The sequence below is a fragment of the Coenobita brevimanus genome, chromosome 100, assembly GCF_032717465.1.
Source record: "Coenobita brevimanus isolate Jiangsu-jjx chromosome 100, ASM3271746v2, whole genome shotgun sequence".
In the NCBI taxonomy this organism is placed as follows: Eukaryota; Metazoa; Arthropoda; class Malacostraca; order Decapoda; family Coenobitidae; genus Coenobita; species Coenobita brevimanus.
The window spans coordinates 23,342,866-23,362,899 of NC_137053.1; positions in this window are offsets into that span (position 1 = coordinate 23,342,866).

Here is a 20,034-nt window from a genome sequence, read left to right on the forward strand (position 1 = left end):
CCCACAGTCTATATACTGTATATATATATATATATATATATATATCCAGGGGCAGGATCCCACAACTACCTGGCGCGTCCCTGGGTGGCGGATAGAGGAACGTCTTGTAGATATACAAGGTACTGTCTTGGACGGTGCGGACCATGGGACCCCCTATAGATATATATAGGGCTCCACCAAATATAATGAATAGGATGGCAAAAAAAATTACTTCTCACCAGAAACTATGTGGCAGGGAGGTGAGATTATTTACCACAATCCTCCCAACCAAACATGAGTTCTATTGCAAAGTATTTGACGGCCGTTCCTGTTGGATCATTGTCTACTAAAGGTCCAACTGCACTGCCTCCTGTGCTTAAGGGCATTGTGCCACCGAAAGTGAGTAGGCACTGTCTTGACAAGTTAGAGACTGGGATATTAAACACTCTTAAATCCATGAAGATCTATGTATATAATGAAAGAAGCCTCGTGGAAGATTTCAGACTTGATACCTTAATGGCTGAGCTGGAAAACATTAATTGGAATATTGTAGGTTTGAGTGAGTCCCACAGAAAAGAGGAAAAAGTAATTCAACTTGATGACAGTGGCCACCTATTGTACTACAGAGGAAGGGAATATGAAAGAGTTAGTGGTGTAGGGTTTCTAAATTAACAAAAATCTTGCAGACAACATTGTTAATTTCAGCAGTATATCTGACAGAGCAGCAGTGGTTGTAATTAGACTGTGCAAAGAATATACCCTGAAAGTAATACAAACATATGCACCAACTTCTCAGAGCTCAGATGAAGAAATTGAAATATTCTATGATGACATCTCCCAGATTATGGAAGAGAAAAAGACAGCCTATACTATACTCATGGGAGACTTCAGTGCAAAAGTTGGAAAATCAAAAAATAAAGAAGCATGTATGGGAAAATTTGGAGTGGGAGAAAAGAACAAACGATGAGAAATGCTGGAAAACTTTGCAGAAATTTTTAACATTAGAATAATGAACACATTCTTTCACAAAAGGACAGGGAGAAAGTGGACCTGGAGAAGCCCAAACGGAGAAACAAAGAATGAAATCGATTTCTTTATAGCAAATAAGAATAACACGATCACAAATGTCACAGTTATCAACAAAGTAAATATTGGAAGTGACCATAGAATGGTGAGCTGGTGTCACAGGAAGATTCAGTTTCAAAAGTGAAAGAAAGAAGATGATTAAAGATAAAAAGAAATGCCCAATAAAAGTCAATGAAAACAAAGCAGCCTTTCAGTTGGAATTACGGAGCAGATTTCAGGCTCTCAGTAATGCTGAATTTGACACTGATGAGCTGAATGACAGACTAACAAAAGTGCTGAAAGAATCAGCGGAGGTAGTATGAAAACCAAATACAACCAACGCCAAGAAGTATTCAGAAAAGACATTTGAGTTTATGACGAAACAAAAGGAAATGAAAGTAAAACAAAGATGAAATAGAACGAGCGAAATTAAATAAGCTTATCAGCAAAAGAAAAAGAGAAGAAAAATGAAAGCGAAAAAGGAATCAAATAAAAGAAACCATTAAGAAAGGAAAAAGTCTGAAACAGGTCCGAAGTAAAATGGCTATTGGAAAGTAACAAATTATATCTCTAAAGGACAAAAACGGTGAGGCCATTAAATGCACAGATAAGGTGTTGAAGAGAGTTGAAGAATTTTACAAAGAACTGTATGCATCAAAGACAGTAGTACCAACAGTTAACTTTTCAGTTGGCACAAGTTACCTGAGGTAACACCAGACAAAGTAAATAATTCTCTCAAAAATATGAAAAGAGGGAAAACTCCAGAAGAAGATGAATTAGTAGCAGATTTATTGTTGGATGAAGGAGTAGAAGTACAAAATAGGCTTGCTCACTTAATTTATCAATGAATAAAAAGGAAGAAAAGTCCCAAAACATGGTGAAATGCAATAGTTATTTTAATTTTCAAACAAGGTGACTCAAAAGACCTTAGTAACTATCGACCAATTAGCTTGCTATCAGTCACTTACAAACTCTTCACTAAAGTCCTTACAAACAGAACTACTACAAATTTGGAGGAAAACCAACCTCGTGAACAGGCAGGATTCTGAAGCGGGTACTCGACTATTGATCATCTACACACAATGAATCAGCTAATTCTTGAAGCCCCCCTACCCCTGGGGATAGGGGGGCTTCAAGAATACTCCCCCAGTATCCCTGCTTGTCGTACGAGGCGACTAAACGGGTTGGTGGTGGGTTAGTGCCCCACTCCATAAAAAGAACTAACTAAAAAAGCGAATAAAGCGCCTCGGACCCAGACGGACCATACGTTGACGACCAAGGAACGGACAAAGGACATTCTTAGGGTGGGAACGTGGAATGTGAGAGGAGTGAATGATGAAGTGAAAGAGAGAGAGATTGTTCAGGTGCTTGAGGATGCAAAAGTGGATATATGTGGATTGACTGAAACTAAAGGGGGAGGTGAAAGGGTGAAAGAATGGGAATATGTTTTAGGTATATGTGCGGGAGTCAATGAGAATGAGAGGGCAAGAGAGGGAGTATGTCTGATGATAAACAAGAAGTGGCAGGAGAATATAAAAGAGTATGGAACAGTGGGTGCAAGGATTGTATGGGTGAGGATGAAAGTAGGTATACAACCATGGGCGATTGTATGTGTGTATGCCCCGACAGAGGATCGAGTGGCAAGAGTGAAAGATGAGTTTTGGGCGGGAGTAGAAGCATGTATGGACAAGTCTGAGAGGAGTGAGAGAGTGCTGTTTATTGGAGACATGAATAGCAAAGTTGGGAATGTACGAGTGGATGGAGTGGTTGGTCAGTGGGGTGTGCCAGCTGAAGTAGATGGGAATGGAAGTGCTTTGGTGGACATCTGTGCTTGTAAGGGGTTGGCAATAGCCAACACCTACTTTCGTCATAAGATGATCCACCGGTATACATGTAGAGTAATGAGGAGGATGGATGGTGAACTTGTTGAACGAAAGGCAATGATAGACTAGGTTTGTGTGGATGAGCGAATGAGAAGACAAGTGTTGGATGCAAGAGTGTCGAGAGGGTGGGGGAATGGAGTCTCGGACCATCACTTAGTGATGGGCGAGGTAGAGCTGCAAAGAAAGTGGTTGAGGAGACGAAGGGGAAGACAGGAGGAAGCAGCTCCTGTGAGAAGAGTGGAGAAATTGCAAGATAGTGAGAAAATGACAGACTATAAGAGCATAGTGGAAGAAAGATTGGGAAGGTATGAGCTAGAGCAGATGGAAGGGGTGGAAGACGTATGTAAGATATTCACAGAAGAGGTAGGCGCAGCGTGTGAGGCGGTTTGTGGAGTGAGGAGGAGATGCAAAGGTGTGCAAGGGACAGCATGGTGGAATGATGAGGTGAAACGAGCTGTGGAACAAAAGAAGAAGGCATATAGTGAATGGTTAGCGAGTAGAGGTAGGGGAGAAGCTGAGAGAGAGAAGAGAGAGGTATATGTGAGCAGGAGAAGGGAGGTTAAGAGACTGGTGAAGGAGAGTAAGAAGAAAGTGGATGAAGAGTTTGGGAGGAATCTGAGTGTGAAATGGAGGGAGAGTAAGAAATTGTTTTGGAAGGAGGTAAAGAAAGTAAGGCAGTGTGAAAGGGGAAATAGTAGGGGAGTGAAAGATAGGAATAATAGATTGCTGGTGGAGAAGAGAGAGAAATTGAGGAGATGGAAGGAGCACTTTGAGGATTTGTTGAATGTAGAGAGTGAGAGCAATGCGAGTATAAGTGGTTGGGGAATGGCTGGGAGAAGAAGAGATGAGAGGAGGGAGGAAGAGATCAGTAGGGCGGAAGTAGTGGAAGCGATGAAGAAGATCAAGTTGAGAAAGGCCCCAGGAATTGATGGAGTGTGTGGTGAAATGCTTAGGTATGGGGGTGAGATTGTTGTGGAGTGGATATGGAAGTTGTGTAGATTGGCTTGGGAAGAGGGAAGGGTTCCAGAGGACTGGAAATCAGGTATAATTATTCCTTTATACAAAGGAAAACGGGAGAGAGAAGTATGTGGTAACCATAGGGGTATTTGCCTTCTTAGTGTGACTGGTAAAATATATGGTAGAATACTCATTGATAGGGTTAGGCATATGACAGAGGAGCTAGTTGGAGAAGAACAAGGGAGATTTAGGAAGGGAAAAGGGTGTGTAGATCAGATATTTGTTCTAAGATGTTTAGTGGAGAAGTATCTAGAGAAGGGAAGGAAAGTGTATGTTGCCTTCATGGACTTGGAGAAAGCTTATGACAGAATAGATAGGCAAGGTATGTGGAAGGTATTAAGAATATATGGAGTGGAGGGGAAGTTGCTGAGTGCTGTGAAGAGTATGTACGAAGGAGCTAGGGCTACGGTGTGGGTGGATGGTGAGCTGAGTGAGTTCTTTGATCTCAATGTGGGACTGAAACAGGGTTGTGTGATGTCTCCATGGCTCTTTAATATATACATGGATGGGGTTGTAAAGTAGGTGCAGGGTAGGGCAGTGAATGTGGGGGTGGCTCTAATGAATGAGGGTGAGATTTGGAAGCTTCCGGTGGTGCTGTTTGCTGATGATACAGTACTGTTCAGTGAAGATGAATGGGAGGTGCAAGGTTTGGTGAATGAATTTGGGACAGTGTGTAAGAGGAGGAATCTGAAAGTTAATGTAAACAGAAGTAAAGTTATGGTGTTTGAGAGGAATGAAGTCACAGAGTGTGCAGTGAGGTTGGATGGTGAGGATATGGAGAATGTGAGTGCATTCAAGTACTTGGGTAGTGTGATGAGTAAGGATGGAACTTTGGAGGATGAAGTGCGTGAAAGGGTACGGCAGGGAAGGAAGGTTGTTGGTACACTGAAAGCAGTGATGAGAAATAGGGAGGTGAGTATGGAAGTTAAGAAGTCACTGCATGATGGTATTGTGATCCCTACCCTGACGTATGGAAGCGAGGCGTGGACCTTGCAAGAGGGAACAAGTCAAGAGTGAGTGCAGTGGAAATCAGTTACTTGAGAGGAGCATGTGGAGTGACGTGGAGGGACAGGTTGACGAATGAAAAAGTGAAGGAACGCTGTGGGGTGGATGTGGATGTGGTTGAGAAGATTAGGAGAAATTCACTGAGGTGGTTTGGACATGTGAAGAGAATGGAGAATGAAAGACTGACTAAGAGGGTGTATGTAGGTGAGGTGGAGGGAGGGAGAGGGAGACGTAGACCGAGGATGAGGTGCAGGGATGGAGTTGAGAGGTATATGAGGGGGGGGGTGAGTTGGGGGGAGGGTAGTCAAATGGTGGGTGACAGAGCGACTTGGAGGCGTTTTGTCAGTGGCCACCCTTTGCGGGATTAGGGCGTCGGACTATAGACAGATAGATAGATAGCTTAGGTTTTGTTGATTATGAAAAAATTTTCGACTCAGAGGAGCACATAGCAATTATAAATTCATTGCGAGAACAAGGAGTGAATGAGAACATTGTAAAACTGCTCGAAAATATATATAAAGGGGGAACTCCTACAGTTACATTACATAGGACTCAGAGAAAATTACGATTGAGAAGGGCGTGCGTCAGGGAGATACAATTTCACAAAAGTTATTTACAGCATGCCTTGAAAATATTTCCAGAAAGCTAGACTGGGAAACTAAGGAGTGAACATAAATGGAGAAAAGCTAAACCATTTAAGATTTGCAGATGACATTGTCCTAATCTCAGAAAGAGCAGAGACATTGCAAGAAATGTTAAATGACCTGAACAGAGAAAGTCTCAAAGTAGGGCCAAAGATGAACCGGAGTAAAACTAATGTTTAACCCTCAAACACCATAGAGCGTCGTTAGAATAAGTGGAGAAATTCTTGAAGAAGTCGGAGAGTACAATTATCTTGGACAAATACTAAAATTAAGGAAAGATAATGACAGCGAAATAAAAAGACGCATTACGTTTGGATGGAAAGCTTTCGGTAAACATAGGGACATTATGAAGCGTAGCTTGCCAATTCGTATGAAACGAAAAGTATATAACGGACGTATGATTCCAACTATGACGTATAGTTGTGAGACTTGGAAACTGAAAAAATCGATGGAAATTAAATTAATTCGTTATCAGAGAGCAGTGGAAAGGTCAGTGTTGGGAATATCTTTAACAGACATGAAAAGATCAACTTGGGTGAGAGACTAATGTCAAAGATATTATAGAAGTTATAAAAGAACACAAATGGAAGTGGGCAGGCCATGTAGCAAGAATAAGTGATAATCGATGGAGCAAGAGGTTGACTGACTGGACACCAAGAGCTTGTAAGCGCAGCAAAAAAAGGCCAGACAGGAGGTGGAGGGATGAGATAGAGAAATTTGCAGGGAAAACGTGGAAAAGATTGGCTCAGTCAAGGAATTCGTGGAAAAGGTTGGGGGAGGCCTTTGTTCAGCAGTGGACTTGTAATGGCTGCTGCTGCTGCTGCTGCTGATAATAAATATATATATATATATATATATATATATATATATATATATATATATATAATTTTCTGTGGCACCCCATGGGATGCATAGAGCCTCAATGAACTCTCTCCACCAATATTTGTCTCTTGCCATCTCCTTCAGGTCCCACCAACACTCCTCTCCTGCTTCTTTTTTCATTGTCCTCAACCAGGTTTCCCTCGGCCTACCTCTACCTCTTCTTCCTCTAGCAGTCCACTCTGGCATATCCTGTATTAAACTACCTTCTTTTCTGTATATGTGCCCCAGCCACTTCCAGCGAGACAGTCTCACATATTCATTAACTGGTTCCACTCTCGTAATATCCCTTACTCTTGCATTTGTAACTCTGTCTTGCCACTTTACCCCAAGAATCCTTCTCAGTATTTTATTCTCAAATCCTAATACTTTCTGATCTGTTGCAATTGTACTGTACCATGACTCATGCCCATAAATTAAAATTGGTCTAACCATGGACTTGTAAATTTTCACTTTAGTATGTACTGAAAGCATATTATTATTCCAAACAGATTTCAACATTCCAACAGCTCGCCAAGCCTGTCTAATCCTCTCCTCAATTTCATTGTTTAATGATCCATTAGATGATACAACCGTTCCCAGATATTTAAAGTTTTCTACATTCTTCACCACATTATTCCCAATTACACAATCGATTTGGTTCTCCACGTTCATATTAACCCTTTAACCGCGGGTGTCATTCCAGAATGACATTGACAAAACTGGACCAAACTGCGGGTGTCATTCTGGAATGATCGTGAATATTTTGAACACCGCGCGTTTTCCCGGCGCGCAAAGTGTCTCACGTAAGAGTAGCTGTCGAGTTCTTTCACGCCAGCCATCCCACACCTCCCTCCTCCAACCCCGAGGGGGGCCCCCCCCACCCCTGCCCTGACCCGCATCAGTCAGCATCAGTCCAGCTCTGTGCGTGATAATGGCGCTCCGTCCCGACTCATTGTCGCTCGCTTCCTCCTCTACAATGATTAGTGCTAGTGTTCCCTCTACCTCTACACCGGTAAAGGAACTGCCGATGGCGAGGCAGAAGGGGTTGAGCACTCCTGAAATTAGAACTGAGCTGGACAAAACTGTAAGTACTACTCTTGATTGTGGCAGTGAAAGCGACACACTCACATCAAGCAGTGATGATTTGGCAGTGATTGGTGGTGAACCATTTTCCATTGATAGTGACAGTGATGAAAGTGATCATGTTGTTTCCCCTCCACCACCCCCAACTTACTCTGGGAAAGGAAAGGCTCCTATTGGCAAATCTGGTATTGCACGTGGGAAGGGAGTGAAGCGCAGGCTCACGTCTCCCACACCAGGCCCTAGTAAGCATTTCCCATCAATTTCCCGTTCCCCTAGCCCTATTGCCCTCACATCATCATCATCATCTGCCGTGCCCTCTCCTCAGTCTACATCATCTGAGGAGTACGAATTCCCAAAGCCTGCAAAGCGAGGGAAGGCAGGCCGTGCAGGCCGTGCAGGCAGGGCAGACAGGCCTAGAACAAAGGGGATGCATGGCAGTTGGAGGGCAAAGCTGGGTGATAAGCGAGGAGATAAGCGAGGTGATAAGCGGGGTAGAAAGGGTCAAGTTTCACCACGCACCAGCCCAGAAACCCCCCTGCCTGCCCCCCGCTCAGCTCCCTCACCCTCGCCACCCCCCAACTCACCGCCCCCGCCCCCTCCCTGTTGCCTCCTGCCTCACCCCCCTCCCGCTCGCCTCCTGCCTCACCTCCTGCCTCACCCATTGCCTCACCCATTGCCTCCACCTCAGCTCCTTCTCACGGGGAAACGAGTGCAATGCAACCTGCCACTGCCACTGAACCACGCACAGGGAAAGTGGATGCATTTGTTTGGTCTGACGGTGCAGATTTTCAGCCACACAATCCACCGTTTGATATGACAAATGCTGGAATACAGCCTGCTTTCCCATGCAACGCAGAAGATGACTTTGCTGACTACTTCCTGGCCTTCATGGATGATGAAATCGTGCAGCATGTCAGCGATGAGACCAATAGGTATGCAGCTCAGTGTGCAGCAGAAGGGCTGTGACCTATTGGCTCACCAAAGCAAGTGTCGTGGTTGCCTGTCGGAATCAGAGAGCTGTATGTTTTTTTTGCCCTAATGTTTCTTATGCCCCATATAAAGAGACATGAGTTGGAGGAGTACTGGCTCGTGGATGACATTACTACTATCCCAATATTCGAGAAGTATATGTCACGGGATCGGTTCCGACAGCTGCTTGGATACCTGCACTTCGCTGACAATGCAAACCCGTCCCAAACTGACCCTTTGTGGAAAGTGAGGGATTTTCTCAACAGGATTAGGGATCGATTTGTGCGATTTATCCGGCCTATGCAGAAAGTCGTCATAGACGAATCCCTGGTATTGTTCAGAGGACGTCTCAAATTCATGCGGTACATCCCCAGCAAACGCCACTGCTTTGGGATAAAGTTCTTTGTGCTGTGTGACTGTGAGACGGGGTATATCCTGGATTTTGTCATCTACTCTGCTAGCACAATGGATGTGAACAGGAAAGACCCCCTTGGCTTCTCTGGCTCTGTTGTAAAAGTGGTGATGGAGAGGTATTTTGGTGGTAATTATGTGCTGTACACAGACAATTACTACACAGCACCGAAACTCTCCAAATACCTTGCTGAACACGGCATTGGCACTGTTGGCACTGTACGGAGCTATAGGAAAGAGTGGCCAAGTTTCCCCGAAGCATCATCATCATCCAAGGGAGATGTTCACCTGAAGAAGTCAGACAAGCTTCTTGCGATCAGGTGGCATGACAAGAAGGTCGTGAATATGATCAGCACCATCCACAAGGGGGAATTGCAGAGAACTGGGAAGGTCAGTTACAGGACGGGAGAGCCAATCATGAAGCCTGATGCCGTCATTGATTACAATGTCAATATGAGACTTGTTGATAAGTCTGATATGATGATTGGCAAAATCGACTGTCTCAGGAGAAACACCCGATGGTACAGGAAGGCTTGCCTGCACATGCTCGATATGTGCATGCTCAACGCCTTCATTCTCTACAAGACACAAGTCGGGGGCATAAGGCAACCATCACTGAGACAGTTTTCCAAGACTGTCGTGCAGCAGCTACTTGCACGATTTGGTCAGGTGACGGCATTGATCCCGAGGCGACACTCTGACACACAACCTGACCGTCTTGAGTGCCGCAATTACATGAGCCAGCACCAGTTTATGAAATTGCCTCTTACAGCAGGCGGCAGGTTGTCACAGGGCCGCTGCAGAGTATGTTCTAACACCACACGGAGGCCTAGGACGAGAAAAATGAGCACACACCAGTGCCTGGAATGCCAAGTCGCTCTATGTGTAACTCCGTGCTTTGCCGAGTACCACTCTCTGAGTAAATACTGAAAGTGACAGTGATATATAGTGATGCGACAGTGACGTGCTTTGCCAATAATTGTATAATGGATAATGTAGTAATAAGGGATATTTTGCCTAGAAAAAAATGTAAATATTGGCCAGTATAATAAGTGATATTCTAATAAGAGAATCTGCGGCACTTGTGTAATTCTGCGGCACTTGTGTAATTCTGTGATGCGCCAGTGACGCAATATAGTAATAAGTGCAGTGTAAATATAATGTATATTGCCCAGATTATATGTAAAACAATATTAGAAGTTAGAAAGAATGAAAAGATCGCATGAAACGTCAGTGAGCGGGTGCCGACGCAGTGAAGTGAGGCACAGCCGCAGTGAAGAGCAGGCGCAGCCGCAGGGAAGTGCCTTTTACCTACCTCAGTGAACACAGAGTGGGTGTTTATCGTATGTACAGTGTTCATATATGTTTATAATACTATTATGAGAGAGTGGTTGGCATTTGGTACTGGTGTGTGGGGCGTAAAATAGTTATTTCACACCCCTCATTTCTAACGGCTCTCCCCGTCCTGTGAAAGTCAACAAAGTCATGAAACCTACATCAATGGAAAGCTGAAGGTTAGTACTTTCTAATGGTACCTTATTTTTTTTCTCTAGCTTTATTCTGTGCAGAGTTATTAAGGTTTAAAGGTTTGTTTACATTTGGCTGAAACCCCAGCGGGAGAGGACAGTCAGACCAAAACAATACCCGCTGTTAAAAGGTTAATAATTTCAGTCTTTCCACAATTTAGTACCAATCCCACTTTTTCTCCTTCCTCCACCAGACAATCTAGCAACCTCTGCATCTCGTAAATACTTCCGCAAATCAGTACAATATCATCAGCATAGTCCAAATCTATCCGCTTCTTATTTTCTTTCCAGTTAATTCCTGCACCTGTTCTCCTTACAACCTTTTTCATAACATAATCCATAACCAAAACAAACAACAATGGCAAAAGAACTCCTCCTTGAATCACTCCTGACCTAACTTGAAATGGATCACTCAAAGAACCACCCACCATTACCTTACAAAAAGTACCTTCATGTAGGCTTCTAATAATATTTACAAACTTTTCTAGTATACCATAGAATCTCATAATTTTCAACATAGCTCCACGTGAAACACTATCAAACGCCTTTTCAAAATCCACAAAACACATACTATGTGGCATTTTCATCTCATTAGCTTGTTGCATTAGATGCCTTACAATAAAAATCTGATCATTACAACCTCGACCCTTTCTAAATCCCGCTTGTTCTTCTCTTAAAATTTTATCAATTACTGGCTCTATTCTGTTCAACAAGATTTTGTAAAAGACTTTTGCAACTACAGGTGTCAAAGTTATCCCCCTCCAGTTGCCACACACACTTATATCTCCCTTTTTTTGGTATTTTTATAATCACTCCATTTTTCCATTCTTCTGGAATTCCACCATTATCCCAAGCCACATTAAAAAGTTTCAAAAGCGCATTCATCAACTCGTCATTTTCCACCTTAAGCATATCAGGGAATATTCCATCCTCTCCTGGGACCTTAAAATTCTTTAACTCCTTTATAGATTTTGCCACCTTTTCCAAGGTTATATCCCCTGTTTCCATCTGCAAATCTCTCTCGGCTGGCAAAATGTCCTCTTCAGCTGGGATTGGTCTATTTAGAACAGATTCAAAGTGCTCTTTCCATCTTCCTTTTATATCCAAATCTTTAGTCATCAAATTACCATTTCTATCTCGTACAGATATTTCCTTTCTTCTCTTTTCAGTCCCAGTTAACTCCTTTATGGCCTGATACGCTGCTCTTGTGCTCTGACGGTCATTTTTACTTAATTTGATTTCTGTCTCTGTCGCCTTTTCATTATATAGTCTCCTCTTATCACGTCTAACGAGTCTTTTTACTTCAGAATGTAAACCTCCAGTACTTTGCTCTAAGTACTTCAACTACCTGGCCATCAACATGTTGTTCTTCACTTCTTTCCTTAGCCTCTTTCCTTTTCTGAATTGTATTCCATGTTTCATTTGACATCCACTTTTTCCTTCTCGCTTTTCCTTTTTTCTTAATAGTAACCTTAGCACTCTCATGCAAAACCTCTTTTACCTCTCCCCACATTTGATTAATATTATTGTCTTAAGATTCCATCAAAGTCTGCAGGGCTAGAAACCTGTTCCTACATTCCCACCGAAACTTTTCCCTCGTGCTCTCATCACTTCTCAGCTCATCCAAATCATAATTATTACCTCCTGTACAATTACCATTAACGTTTCTCTTAAGTTTTATTTTAATCTTTGACATAAATTGATGATCACTACCTATATCTGCCCCCCTCCTTACACGCGCACACACACACACACACACACACACACACACACACAAACACACACACACACATATATATATATATATATATATATATATATATATATATATATATATATATATATATATATATATATGTAGGGAAGAGTAAAGTGATGGTCTTTGAGAGAGGTGAAGTTAGTGAATGTACAGCGAGGTTGGATGGTGAGGAATTGGAAAATGTGAGTACGTTTAAGTACTTGGGTAGTGTGATGAGTAAGGATGGAGGTTTGTTTGGAGGATGAAGTGCTTGAAAGGGTACAGCAGGGAAGAAAGGTTGCTGGTTCTTAGAAAGCAGTGATAAGAAACGGGGAAGTGAGCATGGAAGTGAAAAAGTTACTACATGACAGTATTGTGATACCAACTCTAACGTACGGAAGTGAAGCTTGGACATTGTTGGAAGGACACAAGTCAAGAGTGAGAGCAGTGGAAATGAGTTATTTAAGAGGAGCCTGTGGAGTCACGTGGAGAGACAGGCTGAAGTATGAGGATATAAAGGAGCGTTGTGGTGTGGATGTGGATGTGATAGGAAGCGTTATGAGGAACACACTGAGGTGGTTTGGCCATGTGGAGAGGATGGAGGGTGAAAGACGGACGAAGAGAGTGTATGTGAGTGAGGTGGAGGGGGGGAAGAGGGAGGGGGAGGCCGAGGATGAGATGGAGGGATGGGCTGGAGAGGAATATGAGAGAGGGGGCGTGAGTTGGGAGCAGGGCAGTGAAATGGCAGGGGACAGGGCGACTTGGAGGCGATTTGTTTGTGGCCACCCCAAACGGGATTGAGGCGTCTGAAAATAATATATATATATATATATATATATATATATATATATATATATATATATATATATATATATATATATATATATATATATATATATATCCATCATCTAATCCTACGTTGCCCCATTTAGAGCGTAGGATCCCGGGGCTAGGCAAGTTGGTCCCGACACTTAAGATGAGGGTGACCAGCCTCACTCATCCCTGGGTGGCATTACGTGAGCAATAAACCCCAACCACCCCTTGGATATAAACTTTCACCGGCTCAATCCGACTGGAGCGCCGTAATTACCCACTAAACTACCAGGCGCCAAGATTTGGTTATATGGTTACCACTCAGCGAAGTAAATAGTTCCCCGGTGTACAGGAATCCATTTGGCTTGTCACTCAGTGTAGAATCACCCACAAGCAGAAGGAAGAGGAAAATATGAATGAAAGAAAGACAGAAGAAGGAGTGTAAAGTCACCCGCAGGCAGAAGGACTAGGAGAGAATGAAGGAAAGAAAGACAGAAGAGGATGGAAGGAAAGAAGGATGGAGGGGAGGAAAGGGCAGACACCCGAGAGCAGCACTAGAACGAATGAGTGAATGGTGAGTGCCCCCAACTACCAATACATATATATATATATATATATATATATATATATATATATATATATATATGTGTGTGTGTGTGTGTGTGTGTGTGTGTGTGTGTGTGTGTGTGTGTGTGTATCTGACCAGAAATAAAACATCTCACCCGATCAGACGAATAAAAACAAATTTTATTCTTCCAATAACTTCGCCTTGATAACCAAAAATAACAAAAACAAAGAATAACGTGATTCGAGAGCATGTTCCCCTAGAACAGCAACAGAGAACAAAGGTCTATGGGTGAAATGAAAGCCAAATAATTTCACCTTCTGACCTATTGCAATGAAATGGGTTGTAACTGATAGCATGAAAGGGGAAAGGGAGAGTGAGCGAGAAGCAACAATTGATGTCAGAACAGAAGAGGGAGAGCACGAAACAGGAGCATGACGAAACGTGGAATTGAAGCGGAGACAAATTGGTACAGGTGGCAGACATATGAGAGAGAGAGAGAGAGAGAGAGAGAGAGAGAGAGAGAGAGAGAGATTGGGACGTTACCCATCCATTCATCTGATGCAGTTGTACATTTGGGTAGCTCAGTAGTAAATGACTGCCTTAATGATTTACAAGTGCTCTTGGGCCCTTCGGGCCCCTCGCACTTGCTCGCGTGGAGCGCTCAAGCTTTCTCACTCGCTTTCTCGTGTTTAACACTCGTTTCCTCTTGCTTCTCACTCGTTTCCTTGCGCTTCGCGCATGCGTTGGGATCATTTCAGGTAATAAGAGTCACGTCTATATGGTGTTCAAGTCTAACGTTGTCACTTTGATTTTTTACAGCTAACCAATTGATCGTGCTATATGCAGCTTCGGGAATGAAACCCAAGTTGTCCGAAAGACAGTCCGAAATACACACACAGACACACGGCTACTGGCATTGTATATTTTAGTTGTAGCTACGGGCAAAAAATTCTACGAAGATCCTATGCCAGGTGCCGGAAGCGACGTTTTTTGGTCAAAATGTGAACGCTCATTAAATACAGCGAATTTTTTTGCGATTTCTGTGCCAGTTTTGGTGCGATTTGAATGTGTAGTTTTGGCTGCCGAAAACACACACACACACACACACACACACACACACACACACACACACACACACACACACACACACACACACACGGCTACTGCTATAGTATATTAGATGATGATTAAGGCTGAGACCAGACTAGATAATTGTGTTGGCCTCTAGACAGCCATGGGAGGGTGCAAGACTTATGTAAGTAGCACTGATAGTAGTGTAACCATTAGAATACTGTAGTCTTCAGGTTCGAAAAGATGAATGTCAGGATGAGCCTTGCCTCATTCTTCTCGGGGATTCATTATTTAGGCATCAAGGAAAGGAGTGGTATTTTAAGATTTCGAGGAGGAAGCATTTTTGCTTTCCTGGGTGGAGGCTAAAGGATGTGGCTGAAAGAGTCGATGACATATCAGAGGACTTGGTCTTTGTTAATGTGGCAGTAATTAATACAGGCACGTTAGAGGAAATACTTATGAGGCACAGGGACCTTATCGGGAAGGTCAAGGAATGACAAAGAAAGTTATCTGTGGTTCGCTACTTTGATATGATGTTGGTTCTGTAATCCTCAGTAGAAAGTTAAGAATCAACAATATGCTAGAAGGTGTGTGTAAGCAGGAGGGTGTGATGTTTGTTGATGGCTGGGACAATTTTTTGACAAGAGCTTGCATGGCAGAAGTGTTCATCACCTCAAGAGGGTAGGAATAGCAATGTTAGGTAGGGTTCTACAGTAAATGACAGTTTTAGCGTGCCTTAGACAGTGATACAGCTGGAAACAGTGAAAGTAGTGACACAGCTGTTAACAATCTTCTCCTTGAGGTTGTTGATGGCAGAGTAAGTGAGGTGAGATCAGGTCAACAGGATAGATGTGACCTCAAATCAGGTACAGATAGACAATCAAGTTGTTTCCGGGGAGGAAGGAAACGTCACGTCCATGGTTAGTTGGAGAGTTGTAATCTCTAATGAGGGTTTAAATGATTAAAATGTCTCACAGTCATACCAGACCCAGGTGTTCTATGAACATTATGTATATGAATGGTAGAAGTATTATTTCAAAGCAAGAAGAGTTTATTACCTATGGAACTGCTGAAAATCACGACATATTAATGTTTAACCCCTCCGTGGCTGTGCATTAGGAAATTGACAGCCCCCTAAGGCTGGCGCCGGGACCATTTTGGACAATTATTTTCAAGTTCCGAAAGTGGATTTTTAAAAATCACATGAAGAGGATCGTCTGGCGCACCTCGAAGTCCTTTTTAGCTGTGATTCGTAATGAATTGCGGAAAATTTCACAAACGATTCTGATTCGTAATGAACTGTGAAAAAATTTCACAGAAAGGATTGTGAATATTTTAGTTTCCTAAACCCATCCTCTGATTCGTAATGAATTACGGGAAATTTCACAAAACGATTATGGACACACCAGTGAAAATTTAGGAAATGTCCCGAGCTAAGATATATCCATTTGTTGCCCTAAAGAAAAAAAAAAAAAAAACTCCAGTGTTGCTGAAATGGTTCGGAATGACAAGAAATATGTAATATGAACAAAATCGGTACATAATATGGAAAATTGTATAAAACAAAATTATGATTTTTTTTCACAATTTCATAAGTTTACCGTATTTATGCAAGTACGGAGTTAATTTTCTAGTCTGAGTGCTGTAGTGTGTGTCTAAAGAGAGGGGAAAGATGGTATTTTTAGTCTGTTGCCAGATAAGGGTGCTGTTGTGTGTGTATAGGCTGAACCATCACGGCCAAAATTCAATATGACCCAAGATTAGCACCTCCCACGAGGGAATTAGCGTGAAGGGAAGGAAAGGTTTCACATTCAAATATTCACCATGAGACCACCTCATATGTTGCTGAAATCTTGAGCAAAACAAGAAATATGTCAAATGAAAAAATCAATACAATTTATGGGTACTTATAAATAAAAATGTAATTATGAATATTTTCCCTTTTTTCATGTTAATGTTTATTCCTGTATGGAGGTGTTTTTTTTTGTTTACACTGGGTGGTATAATGCGTGTGGAAGGAGAGGAGACGGATGCTATTTTTGGTCTGTTACTAGATAAGGATGCTGCTGTGTGTATACCGTATAGGCTGAACCATCGCAGCCAAAATTCGATACGACCCGAGATTGGCACCTCCCACGAGGGAATTAGCGTGAAGGGAAGGGAAGGTTATACATCTATATAATCACCACAAGAACACCTCAAATATTGCTGAAATGCTTGCGCAAAGCAAGAAGTAGGTAAAATGAACACATTCAGGACATTATGTTTATAATGTTTATTTCTGTACAGAGTTGTGTTTTTGCTGTGGGTGGTATAGTGTGTGTGGGAAAAGAGATAATGGGTACAGCTGTGTGTGTGTTCAGGGACAACTCTCGAGGTCAAAAAATGATAGGCCAGAGACTAGCAAGGTGAGGTAAGGGAGATAAAGGATGGTGAAGTTTGAAGTTTTAGTTGTAAGTACAATACACAAGTAATATATTTCTCCTGCAGTTACAAGAAAAAAATAAGAGGAAAACACTACAATGATAGTGATAATAACAAAAATAAAATGAGTAATGGAAAAAACAACTTACCTTTTACACTTGTAGGGGTGTGAGTTGTGGGCTGAAGAGCGGGCAAAGGAAGCATGAGAGAAGTTTATCTCTCTTGATCCTCCTCCCAGATCAAAAGCAGACTTTGATAAGCTCTCACTGCCTGGGAAACACACTTCCTTTGTTTCCATCTCTTACTTGCTTTCTTATTTATATTAACACCTGAGTGGAGCAAAAGACAGACATCCTCTCAAGACTGATTCACGAGATGTACTGACCACCTGATTGCTTTGGAAGGTATTGTAGGTCTGTGTCAACATCTTCCACACCTTCATTCCCTTCCCAATATTGCTCATAGTTTTTTACAGATTACGATGCCTCGACGCCACCAGCCACACTAAAGTGTCATTCGATGCTAGCAACTACTGAGGGGTTAAAGAGTCCAAGTTAAACCCCTGTGGTGGGTACCATAATGAAGATATGTCACTACAAAACTAAAATATATATATATATATATATATATATATATATATATATATATATATATATATATATATGCGCTACCCACCTAGGTCCGTTTCGCGGTCCAAGTGTTCTATGCTCTCCAGACAAGTTGGTCCTTTGGTCAAGACTGATTGTTACTTAGCCATGTCGATTTATTAGCAGCATTCTCGAATATGCGTTTTCCACAGACAAACAGGCACACAACACATTATGAAGTCGCATATTGACAGGCAGGAAGACTTCCATCCTCACCTATGAGGCAACTCTCAACGGTCGTCTTTAAGGAAATCCCGTCGCAGAGACATTGGCCACCAATCCGAGAAATTTCTGGTGCTTTGTTCCAGCCACTGCAGTCCGTCTCCCACTGCTTCACAATCTGGTCAAACTTTTCTGAACAGGATATTTATTTAATTCATAGATGGTATTTATAATAACCAAAGGTGCTTTCTCACCAACTGAAAACGCACACACACACACACACACACACACACACACACACACACAAAGGACTGCTTCTATGTACTGTTTGTACAGGAAAGTCTGGAAACTGACTGATTTGAATAAATTTATTCATACCCGAAGAAGAACGAACTGAAAGAAAAAGACAATATTTTTATTCTATGAACAGTTTGTATGGGAAAGCCTGTGAATTTACTAATTTGAATAAACTGATACATACCTGAAGAAGAATCATCTCTAACACTATTTAAACCAATCACACGAATTTCGTGTCGTTTGCGTCTCGGGATTCTGAATAGAAACTGTATAGCATTTCCTCAGACAAGAAAACCGTGCCAACACACCAACCAGAGGAAGTGAAATGCTGCCGCTCGGTAAAAACCATGATTTGAAAATCATGCCTTGCTTACAGCTGCCGCTCTACCCCTGACAACATCAGAAATGCATCTAATTATATTTTTACCTCGTCTGGATTTTTGCCTTACCTGGACGGAGTCCAGTGAGGTACTGTTTTTGGTCGAGTTTCTTTGTTTCCCTGTTTGTTAGCAACATTATGGATAAACGGTTGAATGAAATTACATGAAACTTTCAGGATATGTGGGCACTGGTCACTAAAGAAACTGATTAAATTTTGGAGGTAATCAAGTGACCCTGAAAGGTGAAAATCAAGGTCACGGATTTTCAGAGGGCTATAATTTGAGACTGGTTGAAGATAGAAATATTTTCTATTATCATCTTACAAGAACTCCCATATGGGCTTTCATTCGGCACCAAGACCTTTGAGCATGAGTTACCTTGCAAGGTCAAAGTCAAGGTCACGGATATTCAGGGGGCTATAACTCGAAACTGGTTGCAGATAGATATTTATTATTATTAACATATGTGGCACTCTCTGCTGAAGAGAGGTAAGCAACACACATAAAAAATTGAGGAAACACCATTTGAAGTTGGCAGTCTCCAGCAAGTCTGCGCAGTCACACCTCACTCCCGCTGTGCAGTGGATACCACACTACCAATTGTCAAAAGCTGTCTCAAGTTTATCGGTTTTTTTTAATAGTTAGCCAAAAAAGCAATGTGAATAATAATGTGTTATGAGCATTATGATAAATATAATAACTCAACTACTGTGTGTGAATGTCACAATATTTGCGTCATATGGTCATATGATTGTTAATGATTGACAGTGTTTGTGATGGAAGCTAACATACTTTTGGATGTTGACAGCATGAAGAAAAATATAATAACTTTTCACTTAGTGCTGTTGAGGATAATGTAACGTTTGTAAGAACTCAACAATCAGTTTATTTCTTCTTCTTGTACATGTATACCACTGATTAATCCTCACCGCACTCATTGCCTCATACGAGGCGACATGTAGGCCATCCCTGGCCGCACTGATCGCCTTATATGAGACGTGGGGTTTCGGCGCCATAATTTTGAGCATGAGGAAGCATCAGTGGTTTCCATAGGAACATTGAATCTCCTTCATCATCATCAGAGCTGTTGTCAAAACCTGTCTCACCGCAGTTACGAAATACCGCAAATTAAGTAATTCAGATATGCAGGCCACCCCTGGCCACGTTCATCACCTCATATAGGCAATGGTTTTCGGTGCAATAAGTTCAAGCACAAGGAAGCGTCAGTGGTTTCCATGGGAACGTTGAGTCTCCCTTTACATCATCAGCATTGTTGCCAAACCGTGCCACGCCATACCTGCCAAATACAGCATATTTAGTAATTCAGTTCCCGTTTGTAGCCCATCAATGGGTTATTTACACCCGTCTACCTCCCACTGTGCTGGAGACTTATTGCCACCCTCCACACACCGAAGAGGAATAAAGTACAAAAAGGCAAGGGCAATGAAGAGTTCAAGCTCCAAAACACTTGATCTGATGACAAAAATCAAC